The sequence below is a fragment of the Antechinus flavipes genome, chromosome 4, assembly GCF_016432865.1.
Source record: "Antechinus flavipes isolate AdamAnt ecotype Samford, QLD, Australia chromosome 4, AdamAnt_v2, whole genome shotgun sequence".
In the NCBI taxonomy this organism is placed as follows: domain Eukaryota; kingdom Metazoa; phylum Chordata; class Mammalia; order Dasyuromorphia; family Dasyuridae; genus Antechinus; species Antechinus flavipes.
The window spans coordinates 113,206,751-113,232,467 of NC_067401.1; the positions used below are offsets into that span (position 1 = coordinate 113,206,751).

The 25,717-nt window shown below is 37.3% G+C and overlaps 1 pseudogene; it reads right to left on the minus strand.

The window, feature by feature from the left end:
• Window positions 1-1,186: 1,186 nt before the first annotated feature.
• On the minus strand, window positions 1,187-25,471 carry LOC127561329 (malonyl-CoA decarboxylase, mitochondrial-like; annotated as a pseudogene).
• Between the last annotated feature and the right edge of the window lie 246 nt (window positions 25,472-25,717).

The following is a 25,717-nucleotide window of genomic DNA, read 5'->3' on the forward strand; positions in this document are numbered from 1 at the left end:
TGTATCAATTATACATATATATATAATATAATATATAATACACTTTGGGAATTTGTTTAGCTGCACTACAGATAGAAAATAAAATAATTAAGCATTTATATAGCACCTACTATGGGCCTGGTACACTAAGTACTTTACAACGTTCATTTGATTCTTACTACAACTGCAGAGTAGGTACTGTTATTATCCCCATTTTACAGTTGAGGAAATTGAGACAAATAGAGATTGAAGGACATGCCCAAGATTGGATCACTAGTAAGAATCCAAGACTGGATTTGAATTCGGATTCTCTTGACTCCAGGCTGAGCACTCTATCTCCTGTATCACTTACCTGTCTACAGAAGTTCCTGGTTTTAACAGGGTTTTGTTTTTCTTGCTTTCCCAATTGGAGGTGACTTTGGAGAAAGAGAATGTCAAACTGAAAAAGGAATAAAAATTTACTTAAAAAAGAAATAGACTATGGGACAGAGAAGCAAAGGGAAGGGATCAACCTCCCACATCAATAAGTTGTCCACTCTGACTCTGGACAAGTCATACCTCCTATAGTCTCCGTTTGCTCATCAGACAAATGAAGATAATAAACAATCTTACAGGGTGGATGTCAGGAGTAAATGAAATAATAAAAGATATAAAGAACTTGGAAAGCTAGGAAGTGATATGTACAAAATGATATATTTCTGTTATTCCCATTGATTCCCCATGAAACATGAATCTGAAAAGATATCACTTGACAAATTGGGAATGAAGAGGGAAGAGAGGAAAAAACAATTCACATCTCACCATGAAACATATGCTTTATTTGGGGCAGTGGGAAGAGTTACAAGGGCCCGTGGATGGAGACCACCCTCCCCGGTTACAGCACAGAGAAGAGCTCAAGCAGAGGCAGGGAGCCGGAGAGTGTAGTCCCTGAGGATGGACGTTCCCCTGAAGTTCCAGGAGGCTTGTTACTGAGTAGATGGATCCTTTCTCTGGCGTCTTTCATCCAAGAAGGTGGGGAGACGGGGCTGGCAAGGAGGAGGGGGGTGGAAGTCTTGTTTCCGAAATGATTGTAGCTCCAGGAACAAGGGTTCTTCTTCCAGGGACTCCATCCAGGGCAAAACAAGGACGTTCAGAGGGGGAAAAGAGGAGCTCGAGCCTTTGCTCATGCTCCATGTTTCATGGTGCTGCCAGCATGTGACAGCATACTTCACCTCCAGCAAGAAGTACTACTTCTGACAAGGTGGAGGACATGAGGGACATTTCTGCTGGCACTGCTGTGGTGGGCACGGCTCAGGGCACCTAGGAGGGCATGGCTCAGGGCACTTAGGCTGGCATGGCTCTGGGCACCTAGGAGGACACGGCTCAGGGCACCTAGGAGGGCATGGCTCAGGGCACTTAGGCTGGCATGGCTCTGGGCACCTAGGAAGACATGGCTCAGGGCACCTAGGAGGGCATGGCTCAGGGCACTTAGGCTGGCATGGCTCAGGGCACCTAGGAGGGCATGGCTCAGGGCACTTAGGCTGGCATGGTTCGGGGCACTTAGGTTGGCATGGCTCTGGGCACCTGGGAGGACATGGCTCAGAGCACTTAGGCTGGCATGGCTCTGAACATCTAGGAGGGCATGGCTCAGGGCATTTAGGCTGGCATGGCTCTGGGCACCTAGGAGGACATGGCTCTGGACACTTCGGCTGGCAAGGCTGTGACCAAATAGGAGGTGGCTGGCAAGGCTGTTTGCACTGCTGCTGATTCTGGTAGGACATCTTTTCTAGATCTCTGTGTATCTAAAAGAAACAGACAACAACATTCAGAGGCAAATACTTTCAGTGGTAGCAAGTCTTGAATTCTCATACTGAATTAGGTTATGATGATCTTTGAAGTCTCTTGGGCTAGTTTTGAAGCTAATAAAATGACCCCTAGACTAGCAGTAATACATGATTTCTAATCTTGGGTCTGAATTCACTAGTTGTACAATCTTGTATACTCCTTTAAGACTTGGCTTTCCTTCTCTAAAACAGGAACCTATGGAAAATAGTTGGACACAACTGAACAACATTTTTCTGAGTCAGATATGCATCACAGGGAATAGAGCACCAGACCTAGTGACTCATTTTCCTGAGTTCAAATCTAGCCTCACACACTTAATTACTAGTTGGTGACACTAGGTAAGTTATTTAATCCTGTTTGCCTCAGTTTCCTCTTCTTGGAGAAAGAAATGGCAAACCACTTTAGTATCTTTACCAAGAAAACCTCAGGTAGGGTCACAAAGAGAAGACCATGACTGAATAATAAAAACAACAAAAATAGGGATAATGATATCATTCTGTTTAGCCTGTGTACTTCACTAGAGCTGTTATATGAGGAAAGCTTCATATATAGTGCAAAATTCTATAGAAACATAAGCCAATGCTATATTATTCCTTCACTCATAATCTCCTTCAACATCTTGTTGTTGTTAAGTCATGTCCAACACTTCATGACACTATTTGGGTTTTCTTGGCAAAAACACCAATACCATAGAGATTTGCTATTTTCTAAATGACTTGGAGCCTCAAAGCCTAAGACTGAGAAGCCCAAGCACTTAGGAGATGCTTTCACATTAGAAAGGATTCTAATTCAGGATAAGCAAAAGATGATTTCTATTATCAGCTGAGCATCTGCCAAATTAAGTTCCGCTTTATCAAGTTTTAGAGGGCACAGCAGCTCATAAATACCCTAGATTAACTTGTGGACAGATAGAAGAGAATCATACCAATGAAATCATGAGTCTTGGAAGAATCTTTATAATTATTGTCCAGTTCTTTTGCCTTCAATTTTAACTGCGCATCCATTCAATGGTCTCTTTAACTAATTCTCTGTTTTCAGTTTATTTTCCAAGTGCTTTAGGGATACACAGTCTATAGTGATAATATATATGTCATCAACATGCTATGTGAGTCGTATGTAACTGTGTCTACATCTTTGAACCTATTGCTTCATCTTTAATATGAAGGTGTTGAACATGTACTGTAGAAGAAGAAACATTGCTCTGGAAGCCCAAAGAAAGAAGTCTGAGTTAATCAATTAATCAACAAGCATTGGGTAAGCGCTTATAATTTACTAAGCACTGTGCTAATAAGTACTGAGGATACAAAGAAAGATAAAATCATTGTCCATGCCTTTAAGGAACTTGTATTCTAATGGGGAAGGTAACACTTAAATAAACAGGTTTATATAAGAAACAAGGAACTTTAATGGAAGGTAACCTTAAAGGGAAAAGGTTTCTCTGAGCCTTCAAGTCCTCATCTGAAAAATAATAGAATTAGACCAGATGCTCTGTCACCTCTAATGTTCAAATAAATGCCTATTGAATGAATGCTCCATGAGTCTATGGTTTCATAAATGGTCAATGAATGCTGCTAAAAGTTTGAGGGCAAAGAACCAAGTCATTGAAATTTTAGTTAATGCCATGATAAATCTAGATTGCCATCATCATCATCATCATCATCATCATCATCATTATCACAACCAAAAGGCCCTGATTAAAGTCTGGGGGCATGGAGAAGAGGTGTATCAGGAACTGTACAGAGACAATATAAGAGGCTCCCATACTTTCCCAGGAGTTTGCCCTCAAATGGGCAACAATGATGGCTTGGGATTCAACCATTGGGCTCCTCTACAAAAGTGTGAGGCAGGAAGACTCTTAACATATTCCACAGCATCCTTTAAGTCAAGGACCTTCCTAGACTTCTTCTGGTCCTCTTTATTTTCCCTGTTTGACCTAGACTATAAGATCATCAACAAAAAAGTCAACTAAATCACCAATATCAATTGATATCAGGAACATTACCTTCACCAGACTTGCCCTAATTCTCCCTAATTAGTCAAGTAAACTCATGAGCCTCACTTTATCTTAAGAAAAAGATTCAGATGTTAAGTGAAATGAGCAGAACCAGGAGATTATTATAAACCTCAACAACGATACTGCATGAGGATGTATTCTGATGGAAGTGGATTTCTTCGACAAAGAGAAGATCTAACTCAGTTTCAATTGATCAAGGATGGACAGAAGCAGCTACACCCAAAGAAAGAAGACTGGGAAATGAATATAAACTACTTGCATTTTTGTTTCTCTTCCCGGGTTATTTTTACCTTCTGAATCCAATTCTTCCTGTGCAACAAGAGAACTGTTCGATTCTGCACACATATATTGTATCTAGAATAGACTGTAACCTGTTTAACATGTATAGGACTGTTTGCCATCTGGGAGAGGGGGTGGAGGGAGGGAGGGGAAAAATCAGAACAGAAGTGAGTGCAAAGGATAATGTTATAAAAAATTACCCTGGCATGGGTTCTGTCAATAAAAAGTTATTTTAAAAAATAAAGAATTAGACCACAAAAAAAAAAGAAAAGAAAAAGATTCAGAGTGAAAATTAATCCTAGAGTGCTTCAGATTTCATGTATTTTCTTTTTTACTACTGAGGAACCGGAAGACCAATAATGGGACAAAGATCAGAATATAAAGGTAGAAGAACCAGCATTTAAACCCAGGTCTCTTATTTTCAATCCAGATATGCCTTTCCAACATGCTGCATCCATAACATACCATAGAATTTCAGTTTTAAAAGAATCTTGGAGATCAAAAAGAGAAGAAACTTTAATGGTGATATTGTACAAACTCTTATTTTATAATCAAAAAAAAATGAGGCCCAGAACAAAAATGACTTGATAGAGGTCACATAGCTGATTAGTAATAGATCTAAGACTTAGAATCAGGAGTCTCCCTTTCTGATCAGAGCTTTTAATTGCTAGTTTCATTTCGGTGATAATTAGGAGAGGTCAAAAATGGCCATATCTCAGGTATGTAATAAATTATTCATTTATGGTATTTCATAGAATGTATAAGCCAAAAAAGTATCTTCAAGATCACCAATAAGTCAAGAATAACCTTTTAGAAAGGAGGAAACAGGTGCCAAAAGAATGGAAATAACATTCTTCAAGTCCCACAGCTAGTTATAGACAGAGTAAAGACAGAGTAGTATAGACAGAATTCAGATCCCAGGACTTCTGGTTCCCAGACCAGTATTCTGTCCATTACACTAAACTCTGCCTTCAGTCTGCAAGACAAATTCCAGCCCCAAGATTAGCCCTGAAGAGCCTTAGACTCACCCGATGCTCCAGCACAGATGAGGAACCAGGTGGCTGATGGATGACTACAGTGCCAAAAAAGCCCCTTTTATAGGGCTGGGAAGTCCTGCCCAGAGGAAAAAGGAACAGCCCCAGACTCTGCTATCCCAATTATCTTCCAAACAAAAATGTAATCCACCTACAATTTTGAAAAATGCCTTGCCACACTCACCCTCCTGATCATAGCTTTCCTCTTTTGCAAGCTTCACAAAGATAGCTGCCTACCTGAGTGATTCATCCAGGAGTCTCTGCCTTAACTGGAAATCACAGCCCCTTGTAGAAGAATTGATTAAATCAAATGCATTTCTTATCCCAGCTGAGGACATTGAAGTACAGAAGGTTTTCAAATGGATCACCTAGAAGTAAAATATATTAAAAAGTGATAGGAAAAGCAGTGACCTGTCATGGAAAGAGCATCCATTTGGAGATCAGAGATACAGCAAAATTGAGGGCTGAAAAATTACTTCTGCTCTAACCTATATGTGAAAGAAATGGTCACTGCAACATACCCCCCCAATGGAATTTATTGAAGTCTGCTTTTCCTCTAATCAAGGGTGTGTTTCAAACTAAGCCCAAATTTCCTATCTTCTTCTAACATGAACTCTAGGATAGAGAAGTCAAGCCTCTCTTTTTTAAAAAATAGTATTTTATTTTTCAAAAAATGCAAAAATACTTTTCAACATTCTCTTTGGAAAGTCTTTTGTTGCAAATTTTTCTCCCTCTCTCATACCCCCACCTCCACAAGACACCAAACAATGTTAAATATGTGTGATTCTTTTAAACATATTTCTATCTTTGTCATGCTGCACAGGAAAAATAAGATCAGATCAAAAGAAGAGAAAAAACGAGGAAAAAAAAAAGCAAACAACAACAAAACTGAAAATGCTATGCTTTGATCCATATGAGTCTCCTAATTCTCTCTCCATACAAATGAACTTTTATTACAAGTCTATTGGAAATACCTTGAATTATCTCATTGTTGAAGAGCCAAGTCCATCACAGTTGATCATCATATAATCTTGTTATTACTATGTACAATGTTCTCTTGGTTTAGGCAGTCAGTTCTTTCTCTGCTTCCTATATAAGCAACCAGTGCTTTCCTTTCAGTAAAGGTAGACCCAAATGCTACTGGTTAGTTTCCCCATCTTTTGATACACGAAATTATCATTAAAACAAACCAAAAAGCTATTTGCTAAATTTTTTTGTCAAGGAGAAAGTTCAAATAGCTCCATCCACCAATAAGCATTTATTAAGCACTTACTGTGTGCCATGCACTGTGCTAAGCACAAAGAGCAAAAGGACAGTCCTTGCCCTCAAAGACCTCAGTAGTGTGTAGTTCTTTAAAGTCCCCCATCACTATTATGTCATATATTTGTGTGCCTCTGCTGGAAGGTGTGTAACTTGTACTTGTTTATTTACTATTTACTATCTACTGTACTATTTCTTTTCAAGGGCCATCTGCCAGCATCACCACCCTGTGCTCTCTTCAGGAGTGTTATAGAGTTCTTTTCATCATAGAGCCTCTGTGTACTACTAGTAGGTACACTAACAGCCTAGAATTGGAAAAACCCTCAGGCCTTTGCCCCTGAACTTTATTACCTCCAGGTAATAGGTAAGGGAAGATTCAGTCTCTTGGTTTTGGCAGATTTTCCTGATTCAGAGCAAATTCCTTTACTTGTGGGAGATTACCTAATTATAATTCCCCAGATTCCTATTGTGGTCTTGTGCTGGGTTCCTAAGAATGAGAATAGTTTGTTCCTTAGAGGGAAGATTGTTGCTATTCAAATCTCAGAATATTCTAAGGTATGAAATGCTCCCCTTATATCAGAAAGGGTTTTCTGTTTACATAGGGCTTTATCAATTTTTGCCCCCTTCTGATCTTCGGCTTTACTAAAGAGGCACTTCCTTACATGTAAATGAGAATAATATTATCCACATTATATCCTCATTGGGTTTCTTGGCAGATAAAAGGAATTAGAATGTGTTAAATGGTTTTCCAGCCTCCAGTAATACAAGCTAATCAAGATAACCCTGTCAGCCTTCTGATTTGGAATGCTATATTGTTATAGCCACTTTTCTCAGAATTATTTACCTATCCAGAGAGCTCTTGTTACCTCTAACCTAACTCACTTTCTCCATTGGTACTGAACCAGACTGCACTCTCCCTTTGGCCTCTTTATCCATGTAAGAAATGACACTTCTCCATTCCTTCCTACTTAAGTCCCTTTCTGAATTCAAGAATTTATTTGCTCTCCTAAAATTATTCTTTGCTTCTTGTACTCTGTAATGCTATTTGTCATAGTGAATTTATATGGATTAATGTATGTTCTGTGTAACATAAGACAGGTGACATAGGATAGACTTCTGGACTTAAAGTGAAGATCTTTTGGAAAGAAGGAAGGTGGGATGGAGGAAGAAAGGGAAGGGAAGGGAAAAGAAGGGAAGGGAAGGGAAAAGAAGGGAAGGAAAGAAAAGAGAAAGGAGGGAGGGAAGGAGGGAGGGAGGGAGGAAAGAAGGAAGAAAGGAAGAAATATAGACAAAGTCCTTTACTAACCTTTAAGTGTCATATAATAATATCAAAAATACAACTCTATATCTGTTCTTTTTGAAAAATAGCAGTAACTTTGTGCTTCCTTGGAATTCACATTTTTATCCTTTTTTTAAGATCCCAAGACCATCTTCAGCCTCAGCTGACTTCCCAGATCACTAAACTTTGAGGCACAATCACTCAGTGTCTCTATTGAATCCCTATTGGACAATATTTCTGTTACCCCTCATGACACATGACAGTACATATATTCATGTAATGGGCCAAACTCCATGACTGTCTCTTGTCTATTTTTGTATTCCCCAATCTTTAGCAAATTGACTGGCACATAGTGGGTTATACTAACAGACTTATTCAGGTCACCATCTCTGACATCTAGAAGTTCATCCTCCTCTTTATGGACTTCTCTTTGATTTTATTGTCACCTATATATACAACCCAGCAAACTTTTTCATATCTTTCTTCCCAAGGTATTAATTCTGCCCCACATTCTACAGTGAGCATGGAGCTTCTTAAGTTCTGAGTGAAACAGCATTGCAAATAGTATTTCAATTCATGCCAATTCCCTTCACATAGCCCATTTGTTGCAAGATGAACGTACTTAACCAGGATTCTAGGACTTCTGAAGCCTCTCTACTGTTTTCAAGGCCCTTATCCAAGTAGCCCTTGAAATTTTCTCAATAGATAAAGCTCCAGGTTTGGAGTGTGGAAGACCTGAATTCAAATCTTCAGATCCTGTGTGATACTGGGTGCCTTCTTCAGTTCTTTATGACTAAAAAGTGTATTTCTTAGATATTCTCATCTATGTGTCTATCTTCCTTTTCTTCCAATTTATTCTCCACCCAAAACCTCCATATCAAGGGACAGTTTATTCTAATTGCTGCGTGGGAGATCATCCAAACTGATCCCCTGCTAAGATTTTCTTGATTCTATCTACCGGATTCTTTACCTGGAATGGAGTTTTGCCATTTTGAATAATGCCAGACAGATAATCATCATAATTTTGGTACATTTAAAAACTGAAGGGATCTTCAATAATAATGAGGAGTTTATTTCTGTTTTTCAACAGTTGTCTTCTAGGCAGGGTGAGGACCCTGAGTCACTCATATAAATCTCTATCCAGAGAAGCAGGTCTCTGGGATTTCAGCAATCCCACTTTCAATACATCAGCAAGGGATCAGTGATTTGATGATGACATCATATTGCCATGATTCTCCATGAATTGATTATTCAGGGTTTGGAAGAAGGAAGAGTCAAACGATCTTTACCTCATCTTAGATTTTTAGGCAGTTTTCTATAAATTCCAAGACTCAAAAAATTCCTTATTGCTTCTAGGATAAAGAACAACTTCTTTAGCCTGCTAAATGGCTCCATGGATAGAGCCCTGGATCTGGAATCATGAAAACCTGAGTTCAAATCTGGCCTCAGACACTTCCTAGCTTTGTGACTTTGGCAAGTCACTTAATCCTATTTGCCCCAGTTTCCTCATCTATAAAATGAACCAGAGAATGAAATGGCAAACCAGTATCTCTGCCCAAAAAACCCCAAATGGGGTCATGAAGAGTCAGATACAACTAAAATGACCAAACAATAACAACAGCTTTATGCCATATTATTCTACCACCTACATTTTTATTCTAATAAAGCTTGTTTGGTGCCTATTCCTTATACACTTTGTTCTACCCCCCCCCCCCCATTCTCATATCTTTATATAAGGGATGACATAAGGGAGGATACACTCCATTTTCACCTCTGTGCTATAGATTTTCTACCATCTTAAAAGCACAGCTCAAGTGCCAACTCTTATATGATGCCTTTTGTGATACTTCCCATTATTGCCCCTCCTCTCTAAAAATCATGATTTCTTATTTATTTGTGGGGGGGAGGGAGGAAAGGACTGAGGAGAGAGAGAGAAAGAGAGAGAGAGAGAGAGAGAGAGAGAGAGAGAGAGAGAGAGAGAGAGAGAGAGAGAGAGATCCTCCAAGTATAATGAAATCTCTTGGAAGGCAGGAAGTACTTAGCTTTTTCTTTGTATCACTAGCTCTTGCTCTTACATTATATATGGAATATGTTTATTAAATTTTGCTGAACTGATTGGAATAAAGTCTCAAGTTATAATGAAAATGCAATGTCCATAACACAGAAAGGAAACATTCATTTCTGCACTTCTTTGGTCAAATCTCATCGAGAATATTTTGTCCAGTTTGAAGCAACATATCTTAGGAAAGACTTTGCGTTCCTAAACACATTCAGTTGAAGGCAAACAAGACTTTAAACCACCTGCTATGAGGAATGGTTAAAAAAAGAGTTATGTTTTTTCTTGGAAAGGCAGTGAGGGAATGATGCTAACTTCAAATCTTTCAGAAGGCATCATGTTTAAGAGAGGTTAGATTATTTTGGAGAGATTCCAGAAATCAAATCCAGAAAAATTGAATGAGTGATATAGAAAGATGATTTCATCTCAATGTAGGAAAAAATCCCAATAAGAGCCATTTAACAATATAATTGGCTTCCCCATTAGTCACTGAACAAATATTTATTAAGTACCTACAAAATGTCAGACACTGGACAAAGTTCTGGGGATTCAAAGAAAGGTAAAAAATAGTCATTGTCTCTAGGATCTAGGATTTAATGGGAGAGATAATTTGCAAACAATTATTGTACAAAGTATAATGCAAAATAAATTGGAAAAAATCAACAGAAAGGACAATATAATTAATGGGGATTGTGAGTTTTCTTTTGCTGGAATAATACAAGCAGATCTTGTATGAGCACTTTTGGGGAACATTTTATAGAAAGATTGCCATATTAGTTGGGAGCGTGGGCTAGTTGGGCTTGAAGAATCTTTTTAAATCTAAGACTATAAAATTCAATAAATAGTGTCTGCTATATGTTTCACCTGTTTCACAATCATTATTGAATTCTACAAAAATAGCAAGGTAGATCTTTTTGCTTTCAAATTCTATCAAATAACATAGAGATGGACAATACAATTTGTATTGTCCAAAAAAAGAGAATGGGGTGGGTAGAAAGACATATCAGCAAAAATAGAGATCCTTTAAGAAAAATACTGAGGCATGCTTGTAACTATACTTGACACTGGGGAAAAATAGTTATAAAGCAATAATCTCTACCTCATGAATCTGTCAAAATAACATGAGAAATAAGATATATATCTAAATTCACAGAAAACAAATTAGAATTTGCTTAGGGATTAGGAAAAGTGGTTAAGAACAAAATGCTGTAGAAGATTTGAGAGAGGAAATAATACTAGTTGGGGCATCAGTGAAGAAGTGTGGGTAGAGGAGGTTGCACCCAAGATAGTCCTGAAACAAGGAAAAGATTTCAGTAGCAGAGGATGGGACCATTCCATGCATTGTGATGATGCATTCAATTTATGAGGTGAGAAATTACAAGTATGGGGAAATTTAAATGGTCCAGTTTGACAGGAATGTGAAATACTTAAAGGGAACTTAAATGAGACAGGACTGGAAATGGAAATTGGAGCCCTACCCATATTGGGCAGTGAATACTAGGCTGATGAGTTTATACTGTTATTTGATAGGAAATGGTGATCTAAAGAAAATTGTTGAGTAAGGAAGTGATGAGATCAGAAATATGCATAGGGAGGATTCACCTGGAAGGAATGTCAAATTGGGGAATGAAATAGGTTGAGTAGGTTAAGACTAGAGATGACAGAACTACCCTGATCTCTGCTTGTTGTGTTTCTCGCACTTCCCCAGAGTTCTCTGGGATCCTTAAGGGAATCTGAGGAGTGCCTCATCTCTGCAGTTGGTTCAATCATGTAAATGCTTGTTCTCCCAATTTTATTGGTCACCTATACCCCAGTTCCATTCATCCACTTCACAGCTAAATCAGCATTTCCAAAGGAATACCTCAAAGATAAAGAAAGAACAAATACATGAACACTCCTTCCCTCAAATATTTAGGAGTTATTATCCTTCTCCCTCATACTACACAAATCTCTCTCCCTATGCTGACCTTGGCTAGAAAAATGACACGCTAAATTTTTCTTGGATTTACCTTTTATAATTTGGTTTTGCATGTTTTCTTTGTAAAGGACTTGTTTTGGACCATCGCAGGGGTCTTCAAACTACGACCCGCGGGCCAGATGTGGCAGCTGAGGATGATTATCCCCCTCACCCAGGGCTGTGAAGTTTCTTTATTTAAAGGCCCATAAAACAAAGTTTTTGTTTTTATTGTAGTCCGGCCCTTCAACAGTCTGAGGGACAGTGAACTGGCCCCCTATTTAAAAAGTTTGAGGACCCTCTAAGTTATATTTCTTCCCACTATTCTATCATCTTGATTTTGTCTCCCCAATGATCTTTTCAAGTCACTTAAACTGCCTTCTATTAAGTTTGGTCTGACATTTGTATATTTTCAGTAATTATAACAAAGAATGTTCCTTTATTGGTGTCCAAGAAAACTTGAATATAAACCATGCAAAGCAATACAATAATTATCACCAATGTTAATTAACATTAAGTCTCCTTGTATCCTAGTAACTAATTCCAAATATACATTTAACTAGCACGTTTTGAGTCCCAGGTATCTCGTATTAGTTATTTGGTCCCTAGAGATCTTGTCTTAGACAATATGCTTATTTTCAAGATAACTCTCAGAGGAACTCTGCTTTTTTGGTCCCAAATCTAGAGGTTCCTAGATAATTCTGCTAGTAATATCATTGAAGTTTGGTTTTTCAATTCTGAAACTTCAGAGAATTTCAGTTTATCGTTTGCTGTTTCTATCTTTACCTAAATCCTGTACCTGATATAAAAATATTATTTTAAAAAATGTATGAGCTACTTTTCTACTTCTTAGCTAGCACCAGATAGTTTTGATAATTAATGCTTTATAATATAGTTTAAGATCTGATACACACTGAACTTCCTTTACATCTTTTTATTAGTTCCTTTACTACTTTTGACCTTTTGTCCTTCATTTTTTTCATATTGGTTCTGCCTACCTATGAATAATTTATATTTCTCCAGTTATTTCAGTCTGATATAGCTCTTGGGTTTGTTTTGACAAATGTATTTCCAAGTATTTTACATTGCTGATGACAAGGAAAAGGCAATTTATATCTACATTTTCAGATGTTTATAATAGAAATGAGTGTTATACTTTATCAAAAGTTTTTGGAGCATCTTTTGATAAAATCACATATTTTTATTATTATTAAAATAATCAAAACAATGATAAATTATAAACTCAAGAATTTTTACCTTAAAATAGAAAATTTTCACTAACCACAACTTAGGATTTGAATACCTCTCCTAATGTTTCCCTAATAGTTAACATTTCATTTATTTTGGGCTTGTAATTTAAAACTACCCATATTCTGTGGATTCAGACATATAGTAAATATCAACTAGTTGGCTCATCATTACGTTGAAGCTACATCCTTAAACCAGCTATACACTTTCATAATAGCCAATAATTTACAAATTAAAATTCACTATTATAGTAAATATTATTATTAGTATTTATAACAAAATAATATTTTGTTGGATATTTAACAAATATTTATTGATATTTTCAAGTATCTGTTTCTTATCATGTCCTTTTCACAATCCAATTTGTGTTACAGTATCCAGATTTAAAGGTTGTCTTATCTAACATCTTTTCTGTTACAGTGGTCTCTCAAATTTTACACTAAAAGAAAAGTTAGAAATGCAATGATAACATAGGCAATATCACATTTAAAACATGAAACAAAACTTTAGATGATATCAATTCAGTTAATTGCACTTTCAAATTATCCCGTATAAAAAATCATTGATCTTTTTATCTTTAGTGCTTTAAAACTACTTTAGAGTTATCAGGTATGAAATAATTACATTCAATTAAAAAATAATAGAAGGCTTAGCGTGTCCCAATCACAAAAAACACTTTACAATCATTATATAATTCTGATCTTACAACAACCCTATATTGTTTTTCTCTTTACATATCAGGAAACTGGGGCAGACAGAGATAAGATAACTTGCCTAAGATTACACAGCTAATAAGTTTCTGTCACCGAAACTGGAACTGCTCTCCAAGGGCAGAGGTTGGTTGGCCCCTACACCTTGTACTATATGCTAGGCAGTGCTAGGGGTACCGGGATGTTTCCAGACAGCAATTGGACAGGGCCCTCTGAGGGTTGGGTCTGCACTGGAGACACTGACTGGGGTTTGGGGATGCAGCAAAGGGCATTGGCTTCAGAATGGGAATCCCAGGGTGATTGGACACAGGTGTTTTTACATTTTACATAGATACAGGGACAAAACAACAAGACAGACACAAAGAATTCTAACAAAGCCACAAAGAGTGGCGCTACAGCAAGCTTTGAAATTTTCCCCTCACTTTGAAATCAAACTTCTGTTTGATTCCTGACCTCTCTCTACTCTGCTTTGTTTGCTTGCCTTTGTTTGTTTACTACTCATAAGTTAGAGGCTGGTTCTAGTCTAGCCATCATTTAAATTGATGTCAGAAGTGGGATTGGACATGGAATCCAGTCATTAAACTCTTCAGTACTGGTGGGAATGAAGGAAGCACCACCAGAGAGCCCCTCCCTTGACCCAGTTCATCCCAAAATGAACTCTGGTCACTCTGGTAAGGATATCCTTTCTCAATTGCATACCTCTTATGAACTGATCTCTGTGTGTATCTCTGGTCCTTAATGGCAAACCCCTGCTAAATCTAGAAACCAGGTTGAAGAAAGATAACTTAAGGATCATAGATCTACCTGAAAGCCATGATTTTTTTTAAAAGAGCCTAGATATCACATTTTAAGAAATCACTAAAACAAACAAACAAAAAAACAGCAACCTGTTCAGTTTTCTGAGAATCAAAAAGCAAAATAAAAACAGAAAGATTCCACCAGTCACTTCCTGAGAGAAACTATGAAAATGCTTAGGAATATAATAATCAAAATCCAGGGCTCCCAGATCAAATAAGAGTGGCCAAAAAGAATTGGAGTATCAAAGAGTCAGAGTTAGGGCAACACACAATTTAGATGCCACTACTCTAAGGAAATAAAGAGAATAGAATATGATAGTCCAGTAGACAAAGATTATAGACTGACAATTTTCTTTTTGCCACTACATGTGGTCTTTTTCATTCCTAAGAATTCCCTTTTCAATCCATTCTATTTTTTCATTGTTGCCAGCATCAAAAAGGGATTGAGAGCTCTACAAGTCTCTTTCTCCCTTGGAATCTCTGTGTTTCTTAAAATTTTGCCTTCTTTTTCTTTGAGGTTCACTCAACCCAAAGCTACTATACAATTAAAATTCTGATAGCTGTTGTCTATCAGTCTTTAGGATTCTCCTCTACTTTTACTCACTGAGTTTAATAGTGACTCTCTTCATAGCCTCATACAGATTGATAACCTGAAAACCTGGTAAACTTCCCAGTTCCTCAAATTACCAAAGTTTTAAGGTCTTCACACAAACAAATTGTGTAGGCAAGGGCACCATAAAGTATTAGTTCTTAGAGATCTGGAACTGTTTCTGATCTTTTCTAATTTGTCCAGCAAGAACAACATTGAACCATGAAAGTGGGAGACAATCAAAATATATTTTTGAATGAGTAAGTGGTTGAATGAATGAATGTCAAAATAGATAACCAAGAATATTAAATGACTGGGGACTTCTATTTTGAATAGCTTTACCTATTAATCTCTGCCATTACCATGACTAGAAACTATCTGCTATTTTATTTATAGGATAATTCTCATGTTATTATCTTTGCTAAGAGAAAGGTTTTGGGGACAGCTAGGTGGTGCATTGAATAGAGCACCAGCCCTGAAGTCAGGAGGACCTGAGTTCAAATCTGGTCTCAGATACTTTACACTTTCTGACTGTGTGATTCTGGGCAAATCACTTAACCCCAACTGCCTCAGAAAAAAAAAAGGAGAATGATTTTTGTTTTAGACATTATGATCCAAAAGAAGCTTAAGAGTCCCAGTAGCATAAAGTGAGACCAGGCTTCATTCATGATCATTATCTTAATGCAGAGATTATTTTTAAAGTAATAGCACAAACATATGGAAAGCCATCTCACTTTCAAGTATCCACACTTGAGAAAAATGTGGCTGATTGGACTTAAGATCATAACCAAGAACTACAATTCATCAAAAATAAGTTATACAACTTCCTTTCATAATATCTAGAAGGAAATCCATGTAGTCTCTGAAGCTTTAGCATTTCAATCATATCTTTAGAGTTCCAATTAATGCCAATGGTTTGTCTTTGGGGAAACATTGAAATAAAAATCAGGAAACTTGGGTTTTAATAGTTGAAAAATCACTGAGAGAAAAAGGGAAAGAGTACTGAATTTGAAGTCAGAGAACCTACTTTGTTTACTAACTGTGATCCCCAGGAACCTCTCTGGGCTTTGGTTTCCTCATTTGTAATATGTTGACTTGACCTCAGTTGTCTTTCAGACCTGTTCTAATTCCAACATTATCTATATCTATGGCATTAAAAAAAATACACGTTCAAAATCTAAGCGTCCTATGTTTAGGTGGATTATACTAAGTCCCTAGAAAATGGTAAATTCCAGAAAATGGATAAGGATGCACATTTGGTTAGAAATGTATGTGAAGACCCCAACTTAAGAAGTTCTAGGGGAAAATGTGACAAAGTTTTAGGATTCATAACCCATTCATTTGTTTGGCAAATATTTATCATATTATTTATATCAGTTATGGTCATGTGTCCAAACTGGTTAGACTATCACAAATGTGGATTACTGAGAATGGTTTGTTGGGGTTTTTCCATCTCTTTCCAAGAAGAAATTCTATATTTTGTTCTTGAATCTATTACCTCCAAGACATTTTTGCTGCCACTCCATTCCCCTCTCTACCCACTAGGGGAAAATAAAATAAATAAAACATAGTCTTTTCCCCAAAGAAGATTAAGATGTATTATGAGTGATGATATGTGCATACATATAAATAAATATAATGTGAACAAAATCATGCTAAGTAGAGAAGAATATAAAGGGATGTCACTCAACTCTGGAATTGTATGACTTCTCAGGTGCAATGTAAGGGCTAATAATTCTACTCAAAGCCAATCTAGTGCATTCTTTAACAATTGTACAGGCACAGATAACTCTCTGAAAAAGCATTTAATCAGGAAAGAAAAGAGCTAAGTAAAAAATAGAAACAAAAAAGGAACAAAATTATTTTCATTCCTTCAGTATATGAATCTCACCAACTGATGTGAAAAAGGAATCTAGTCTCTACCAAGTTCATGTTTCTCCCATGGAAAGAAAACATAATACTCTGTATGGAACATCTGTCTACATTGTGTCTTTCATCTATGTCTCTCTCCGTCTTGTCTGTGCTTCTGCCATCTTCCTTGGCATGATCCCAGAGCTCTGATTATGCTGTACTTAAGCAAGCTTTCATTCACTAATTGGCAGCTGAGATTGCTAATTGTGAGTAAAGCTGTCACCTGCTGCTATGATTTTTATTCTTCCTGGTCATTTCCTGGAGCTGCCATATAATGCTATGGTTGCCAATTATTCCTACAATCTTATTGCTCTATTACTTCAAAAGGACTTTATTCAGCTTTCTTAGATACAATTGAATAAAAACCAGTTGTTATAGAAAAAATACATAAAAGTTCATTCAGGTATTTCTCAAGACTATTATCCTTCCCCACCAAGGAAAGTTCCCTAGTCCTCACTCTTGGCTGGGCTTGGTGAGTGAATTAATTGAACCTCTTCCTTGCCTGACACTCTGTGGTCAGTGTCTCCTACTGAGCCTTAGAGGTAAATACAAGCACATCTTTTCAGGGATATTTTTACCTCACATCTAACCTCTAGCTCAGTGGTCCTCAAAGTGTAGTCCAAAGAATTGTTGGGGTCTCTGAAACCCTTTCAGCAGGGTCTACAAATTCAAAATTATTTTTTATTTCTAATATAGTAAATAGCTATAAATATAACCCATGTGAACAAAAACTCTTTGAATTCTGATCCTCGATAGTTTTTTGACAACATGAAAATACTGAGAACAAAGGTTTGAGAACCACTGCTTAGCTAAACAATATAAACTGCCTCAAAGATTTAACAAACTTCAAGGAGACCCTCTACCATGATAAAATCAGAGTGGTATAGCTGGTTACTCTTGCTCTTGAGTATTTCTGCCATGGTCATTGCTCCTTAAAAGGGCAGCACAAGATACTCAAAGGTGTGACAATAGAAAGATCACTCCATTCTTGGGTACAGAAGGATTTATAGTAGTATTTATACTGGGCCCTGATTTATGATTTATGAGTAGGTTTTCAAATGGGCAGAGAATGAGAAAAACTGGGATATGTTATTCCAAGCATGTGGAACAGAATGAGAAAAGAAAGGAAGGTAGGTAGGACTGGAATTTTAGTTTCCATTCTAGTTTGTGTCTGGACAGTGCAGGCTTAAAGGAGCTTTATCTCTAAGGCTAGAAGAGTGACTTGGGGGAGACTTCCAGCTGGGCAGAAGTATTACAAAGAAAAAAATCACAATGAGGTCAACATAGTCTAATGACATGCCCTTATCTCTATAGTCCAAGTCCTAGAGATCAAAGAAAACATTATTAAGGAAACAGGTTTGGGCATGATACAAAGCTGCAGTAATCTATATGAGGTATCCTCAGGAGAAAATTCAATCTCTGTCATAAAATTTTGTTGACGTTGTTGCTATCAAGTCATTTTCAGTCATTTCCAACTTTTTCTGATCCTATTTGGATTTTGTTTTTTTGGTAAAGATGCTGGAGAAGTTTGCCATTGTCTTTTTCCAGCTCATTTTACAGATAAGGAACTGAGGTAAACAGAGTGAAGCAATTCACTAAGAGTGATATAGTTAGGAAGTGTCTAGGGCTAGATGGGAACTCAGGAAGATAAGGCTTCCTAACTCCAGAACCAGTGTTCTATCTACTACACCATCTAGCTGTCCCTGTCATGAGAATACTAACATTCAGTTCCAAACTTCCTTAGTTTCCTGTAACCTTAACATATAACATGCTTTTAGCAAAATCTAAGTTTCTTGCTAGGTGTAAGAGATAAAAAGATAAAAATGACGTAATCTTTCCCTCAAGGAACTTGTATTCTACAATTGCTTGGGTCTTCATAACGGAAAGTCCATTCTGCTGCTACAATATTACCTTGTGATACTGCAAATATAAAAACCAATGTATGATGGACAGATAGTGAGGGATTATTTTGTCCTTAGATGATCTTTGTTGTTCTTAAATGGGATTTTATTGGCTTCCAGCCTTTCTTGAATTCTTTACACTGACAAGATTATCCTGAACCCAAAATGAAGGTATATCTAATCTGGAGGCCAAAGTATAAATGTTAACACTGTTTGCTTCCCTCTCTCCCTCTCCCCTTATTTCTCTATATGTAAGACTTTCCCCTTTCCTTGGCAATGGCTAGTTCCTTACAAATTTAGCCTGCCTTAAGGCTAAAATTAATGATCTAATGATCATTACCCACTTCTTTCCCCTGGCTGATAGTGAGTTCTTTAGGAACTTTTGACACTTACAAATGTCATAATGGCTGGTCCATTAGAAACTGTAACTGTCTTATGGCATCCTCCCCCTTGTTATGGCATTAAGGTATTCCTCTTTCCCCTTGGTAATGACAAGGCTAACTCCCTTTTGGAACTTAACCTACTGCTAACAATGTAATAAAATTTTACCTCTTGATTTGGAGATGGTCTAAGCCTATAAATTCTTTTGAGACATCTCACAACACTGGGCCAGATTTCCAACTCCTCCCTATCCCCTGCACCTTGTCTTATTCATTTCACACATTAGTGATCTTCAAAACCCAAGTAATAAAATATAGTATTCTTGCATCTACTCGTTTAACAAATACTAACACTTAAAGTGAGTGAAAAAAATGACCAAAAAAAAAAAAAAAAAAAAGGACTTACATGTGCAGTTAATTTTTTTTCCAGTAGCAAGCAAATACAATTCCATATGATATGAATTTACTTGTTAGAAATATATTTGACACTGAAATTCAGGTCACAGTTCCCTCCCTTTAGAGAATTGATTGGTCAGTTTCCTTTTGGGTCATATCACCTCTTATGTGTTATTCTTAAGCATGTTTCCCCTCCTTAGTACATCCCATGTTATGTTAATGAGGCTCTAATTTCATGCAAGATGTGTCAGATTATGTGCATGAGGCTTATTAAGCAAATGAAGTAAAGAAAAGCCTTCTACAAATCATTGACCCTGGTCATTTTAACCCCATTTCAAGTCTACACTTCTGTATCAGAAATTTGTAGCCAAGTAAATTTCTCCTCCCTAAAATTCATTGGTCAGTGATGCCTTACTATCTTACACTACCTTGAAGCTTGCAATTCTCTGTGGGACTCTGACTCTTCAGTACTTCTCACTATCTGCTCAAGGTTTCTGAGGAATTGAAATTTAACTGTTCTGTGGAAACTTAATCTTTGTTACTCTCTCACACTTACACATTGAAAAGAAAAAAGTATCATAATCCAGACCCTCCTTTTTGTCGTGGTGCCTGATGTGATTTAGAAGAGTAATACTTACTTCCAAATAATATGATGGGGGTTTACACCAAATGGTGAGATTGAGATTTGTGCACTGAATATTGGGGTTCAGTCATGTGAAGAATTCATAAGGATTATTCTCTTTGGCAAAAGCTAGGTTTATTTAGGAGAAGTTACAGATAAAATGAAAAGATACAATAGACATCAGGAATGGTAAATATGAAATAGAGTTGAGAAAACTTATAGATAGCAAGGAAAGAGATTTTAATAATGAAGAAAAAGAGAAATTCCTTAGTGAAATTCAGAATTCACCAAGAAAAGGGAATACTCCATGAGTTGGAGTATGCCCTTAGCTGACAGCTAAATTCTAAAAGAGATTTGTTGTCACTTTAAAAGAGTTAGTTAGCTATAAGAAGGAGAAAGACATCATGAAGCATGATGAGGTAATGAAAGGAGAGATACCATGAGGCAGAGTGTCCCCAAAAGGGATTCAACAAAGACAAAGTGAGCCACAAACAGGTTTATAGGGGAAATTTATCCTCAGGGTTTTGATATAACTCCCCTCCAACCAAAACATTCCTAATTGCCCTGGTGCAAAGTCAATTGTAGAGGTTATAAATTATCTTCAACAATCCATTCTTGAGGTTACTCCACAGGTTCTTTAACTCTGATGTAATGAATCCATCTCTTCTCAGCCTCTGGACAGCAGTTTTGGTCCTGGAACTGCTAACTCCAAAGGTGTTGGCTGGGCCAGCAATCCTTGCTTCCTAAGAGCTGAAAGGGATGAGGATATTGACAGTATATAATTCCTTAAAAACTTATCCTTTGCTTCAAAAGAAGGTATTTCTCTTTCCCCTCCCAAATAAAGCAAACCAAACAGCATCTACAGAACTCACTTCTGGAGATAGTTATTCTTTAACAAAACAATAGACAAACATTTGGTACAAGGCAATTTATTCTCTAATAGTAATTTGTTTCTTAAGAATCTGATATTCTTTCCACTTTCCATGATGAGAACAGATGCCCAGGTATATGGAGCTTCCACTCAATTTGCAATCCCTCCCCATTATTTCTTATAAAATCTTATCTTTCTGCTCAAAAATTTCACCATCCTAGATTCCCCAAATCTTTACAATAGCTCCTCAGACCCAAAATTTGTAATCTTCCCTAAACCCATGTAATAGGGAAGGGGGAAAGATTTTATTTTCCTAGATTTCACAAACTACATAGGAATAGATCACACTTTTACAAGACAAGCACTTTTAAATCGCAAAAGATCAGATTTTTTTTTTTTTTTGGTAATTCAGCTGACTGAAACAGAAGACAAAAACAGAGGCTCTCTCTCTTTCTCTCTCTCTCTCTCTCTCTCTCTCTCTCTCTCTCTGTCTTTGTCTCTCTCTCTCTCTCTCACACACACACACACACACACACACACACACACACAAATGTGTTAAATATTTGCTTAAGTTCCCTCCAAAGAGGGCCATGAAGAGAGGAAATATCCAGTGGTTCTAAATCAGGGGTCCTCAAACTTTTTAAATAGGGGGCCAGTTCACTGTCCCTCAGACTGTTGGAGGACGGGACTATAGTAAAAAACAAAAACTTTGTTTTGTGGGCCTTTAAATAAAGAAACTTCATAGCCTTGGGTGAAGGGGATAAATGTCCTCAGCTGCCGCATCTGGCCCACAGGGCGTAGTTTGAAGACCCCCTGTTCTAAATCAATCAAGCTCTTGTTTTTGCCCCTTCCTTGGGACAGAGGCAAGGCATCAAGTTCTGGAACTATAGCCATAGAAGCAGTGGCCAGCCAAGGGCATAGGGATGAGGTAGTGCTGAGAGGGAGTCTCAAAGATTGTATTTCTCTGACTACTTTCCCTCCTCATTCAATACAAATTGTCCCACAGTCAGCCACCACAAGGCTGCATACTCACTCTCCTCAGTATCAATGGGGTCCTTTGAATTTATGTGTGGATTCAATTGTTGGCACACCCTGACTTCAGGGGAATTCGTATGTTGGCCAGAAGACATTTTCTCCCAAACCTGCCTTCCTGTAAATTTTGTTATTTTTTCTAAAGGGCCATCTTCCAGGACACTAGATAGGTTTTTAGAGTTAGCTACCTTAGATTGTTTTTTTTTTTTTTTCCCCCCCCATGGTTCACAGGATCTTGTCCCTCTTGATAGAGAAATCACCTTCTTTTACTAAAGGAAAATTGGAGCAATCTTACAGACTCTAACTGCTTAAAGTCTCCCAACCCCAGTTATCCAGGCAGCTCACCAGTTTTTGTCAAAGGGAACATACTCTTATAGACTTTAACCACTTAGAGTTTCTCTCCCCGCCCCCACTCCTCAGTTTCTTGCCTACCTGTGTTGTATGCACAACTTACCTGACTGATTCCAAACTTTTCTCCGCTGACATTTCCTGAGCTAAATTAATCCTCTATCTTTGCTAGCCTGATCTCAGAGCTTCATTTGCTTTCTTTTTGTTTTGTTTTCACTGAATGTCTCTCTTCAAAAATTTACCTGATTGGAGTGGGAGTTCTTGAGCCAAGTCCAAGGACCATTAGAGAACTCTCTGGAGGGTGCCTGGGGATTCAGTATGGGAGACTCCTCATGAAAAGGATATATCCTAGATAAGCTCCCAAAGCTGTGTGGGACAGCTATCCTTACCCAAATTAAAATCAGAAACTCTCAAGATAAAAAGCAAAAAGGATTTATTATGATCTTGCAGGAAAGGGAACCCCCATTCCCTTCTGGCCTTTTCTCACATTGGCTGAGGGAGTCCAGGCTTACATGCTAACATGGAAATCTACCCAGAGACTAAAAATCTACCCCAGAAGCAAAGAATACAAGCCAATGTATCCTTTACCATATTAGGAACTTAATGCTAATGAAAAGGTTGGGGGAAGAGGGAGAGGAAAGAAATGTAAGTTTATTTAAGATAATCAAACCTACAGTTTTTAACTATAACTCAACTTGTTATTGCAAAGTCTCAAGTCACAATTAGAGCATAGGTTAAGGCCACATTCTTATGAGAGGTCTTCATTCAGTTAAGCCCATTCATTAGTGATTTGTTTGGTTAAATATATAGAAGACCCTGAATTTATTTCTTCTCTCTGGAAGCTTGTGAATAATTTATCTGTATATTTATCAGACTTACAGCAAGGCTGAAATTTTCATTTATTTGCTAGTACAGTGAAGTAAAATTACTGTAAATTGGGATGCAGAACCTTTTACAAATCCATTGTTTGAAAAAGAATGCAGTTCAATTTATTTCATTACAAAGGATTTCTTTGAGACACAAAACACTACAATAACTTCTTGACTTTGGAGGAAAAAGACTTCCAATTTAAAAAATATCTGTTTAAAGTTTACCAAGTTTCTGAAACTGAGAATCTCAGATTGTTTAGAATTTAGAATCTCAGAATGTTTGATATTCTTGGCTTCCAGTCATACAAACTATTCATAGCAGTTTCCTTTAAGAAATATAGATAATTGACCATCATTCCACAAGATAAAGTACTGCCTTTGAGGTTCAAATCTGCCAACCAATTAAATTGCCACATCAGTGCAATGAAAGTTTGCCACTGGATTTGAGGCATACCCATAATGCTTCCCTCCATATAAGCACTTAACTAGCTTTTCAGATTTTATTTATTCATAGAGAGTTAAAAAGAATCTTCAAACTTTCAGGAAAGGGGTCTCCTAAGATATTTGAGACTTCACTGTGTTCATAACTATAAAGAATTCATTTTTCCTAAATAAGAACTCAGTGAATCCAGGTATAGGAAATAGACTTTAAAAAGTTTTAATGTAAGGAAATTTTCTCTGTGGGTTCCTAACAACTCATTTAATATCTTGCAGTCCCTTACTAGGTAAAATTGATAGAAGAGATAATTGCAGTGATAATTTTGATTTTGTCTTCTGTTTCTGACGGAGAAAACTGTTTCACTATTGCCTGGATATTGTTGCAAATCTCATTGGTAAATGCAACATACAAAACTATCAGTGGTTTCCAAAGTGTTAAATTGTGAGGGGGAGAAAATGACATCTTCAGTACGGCCTAACACTTCTGCTTCATGCCCATCTGATTTTTGACAGGATGTACGGTCTTATGCTCATTGATTTTCTGTAGCACTTCACAAGGTAAGAGCCAAGTATCATGCTCTGGTTTTTTGCACAAACAAAACCGACAGGCAGCCAAGATTAGGAGAAAAGATGAAGGGAAACAATTTTACAGCCAGTGTTTCTGATAAAGACCTCACTTATAAAATACATGGGAAACTAAATCAAATTTATAAGAATATAAGTCATTCCCCAATTGATAAATGATCAAAAGACATTGTTCAGGAACAATACAATGAATAGATATGAACACCATTCAGATGAAGAAATTAAAACCACTTATATGAAAAAATGATCTAAAACACTATTCATTAGAGAAATGCTAATTAAGACAACTTTGAGGTACTACTTCATACCTATTAGATTTGACTAAGATGACAGGAAAAGAATATGATAAATGCTGGAGGGGGTGTGGAAAAACTGGGACACTAATGCATTGTTAGTGGAGTTGTGCATGGATCCAACTGTTCTGGAGAGGAATTTGGAACTATGTCCAAAGGGAATATCAAACTGTACAACCTTCTGATCCAGCAGTGTTATTATTAGATCTGTATCCCAAAGAGATGATAAGAAATGGAAAAAGACCCACATGTGCAAAAATGCTTATAGCAGCTCTTTTTGGGGTGGCAAAGAATTGAAAATTGAGTGGATGCCCATCAACTGGGGAAGGGCTGACTAAGTTATGACATATGACTAATGGAATATTATTGTTTTATATGAGATCATGAACAGGATGACTTCAGAAAAGCCTTGAAAGACTTACATGCACTGATGCTGAGTGAAGCAAGCAGAATCAGGAAAAAAAGGAAAGACAGCAACAGTAAGATTGTATGATGATCAACTCTGATATGATCCAAAGCAATTCCAAAAAAAACTTTATATGGATAGTGCCATCCGTATCCAGAAAGAAAACTAAGGAAACTGAAGGCAAAGCATACTATTTTGACCTTTTTTTCTTTTCTTTTTTTTTCTCTTTCTCATGCTTTTTCCCTTTTGTTTTTTTCTTTCCCAACATGACTTCTATGGAAATATGTTCCAAATGAATGTACAAGTATAACCTAAAATAAAAATCAAATAATTTTTTTAAAAAAGTAAAAGAAAATCAATCCGAGATTATTCAATTCCTAAGTCAAGTACCGCCATTGTTGTTCCTAGCTATGCGGTCTTGGGCAAACCAATCTCCTAGTGGCATTGGTTTTCTAGACCCGTCCCTCAGTTTTCTTCAGGGTCGGGTCTTGAGCAGGTTTGCTCAGAGCGGGACCAGGAAGTGCACTCTGCCCCCAAGCTGGCTGCGGTCTTAACAGAGGCCGCGGTAGCGCTGCACGAGCGCGTATCTAGCGGGTCCTCCGCGTGGAAGAGCGCGCCGGGTTTCCGCGGGTGGAGGACGGG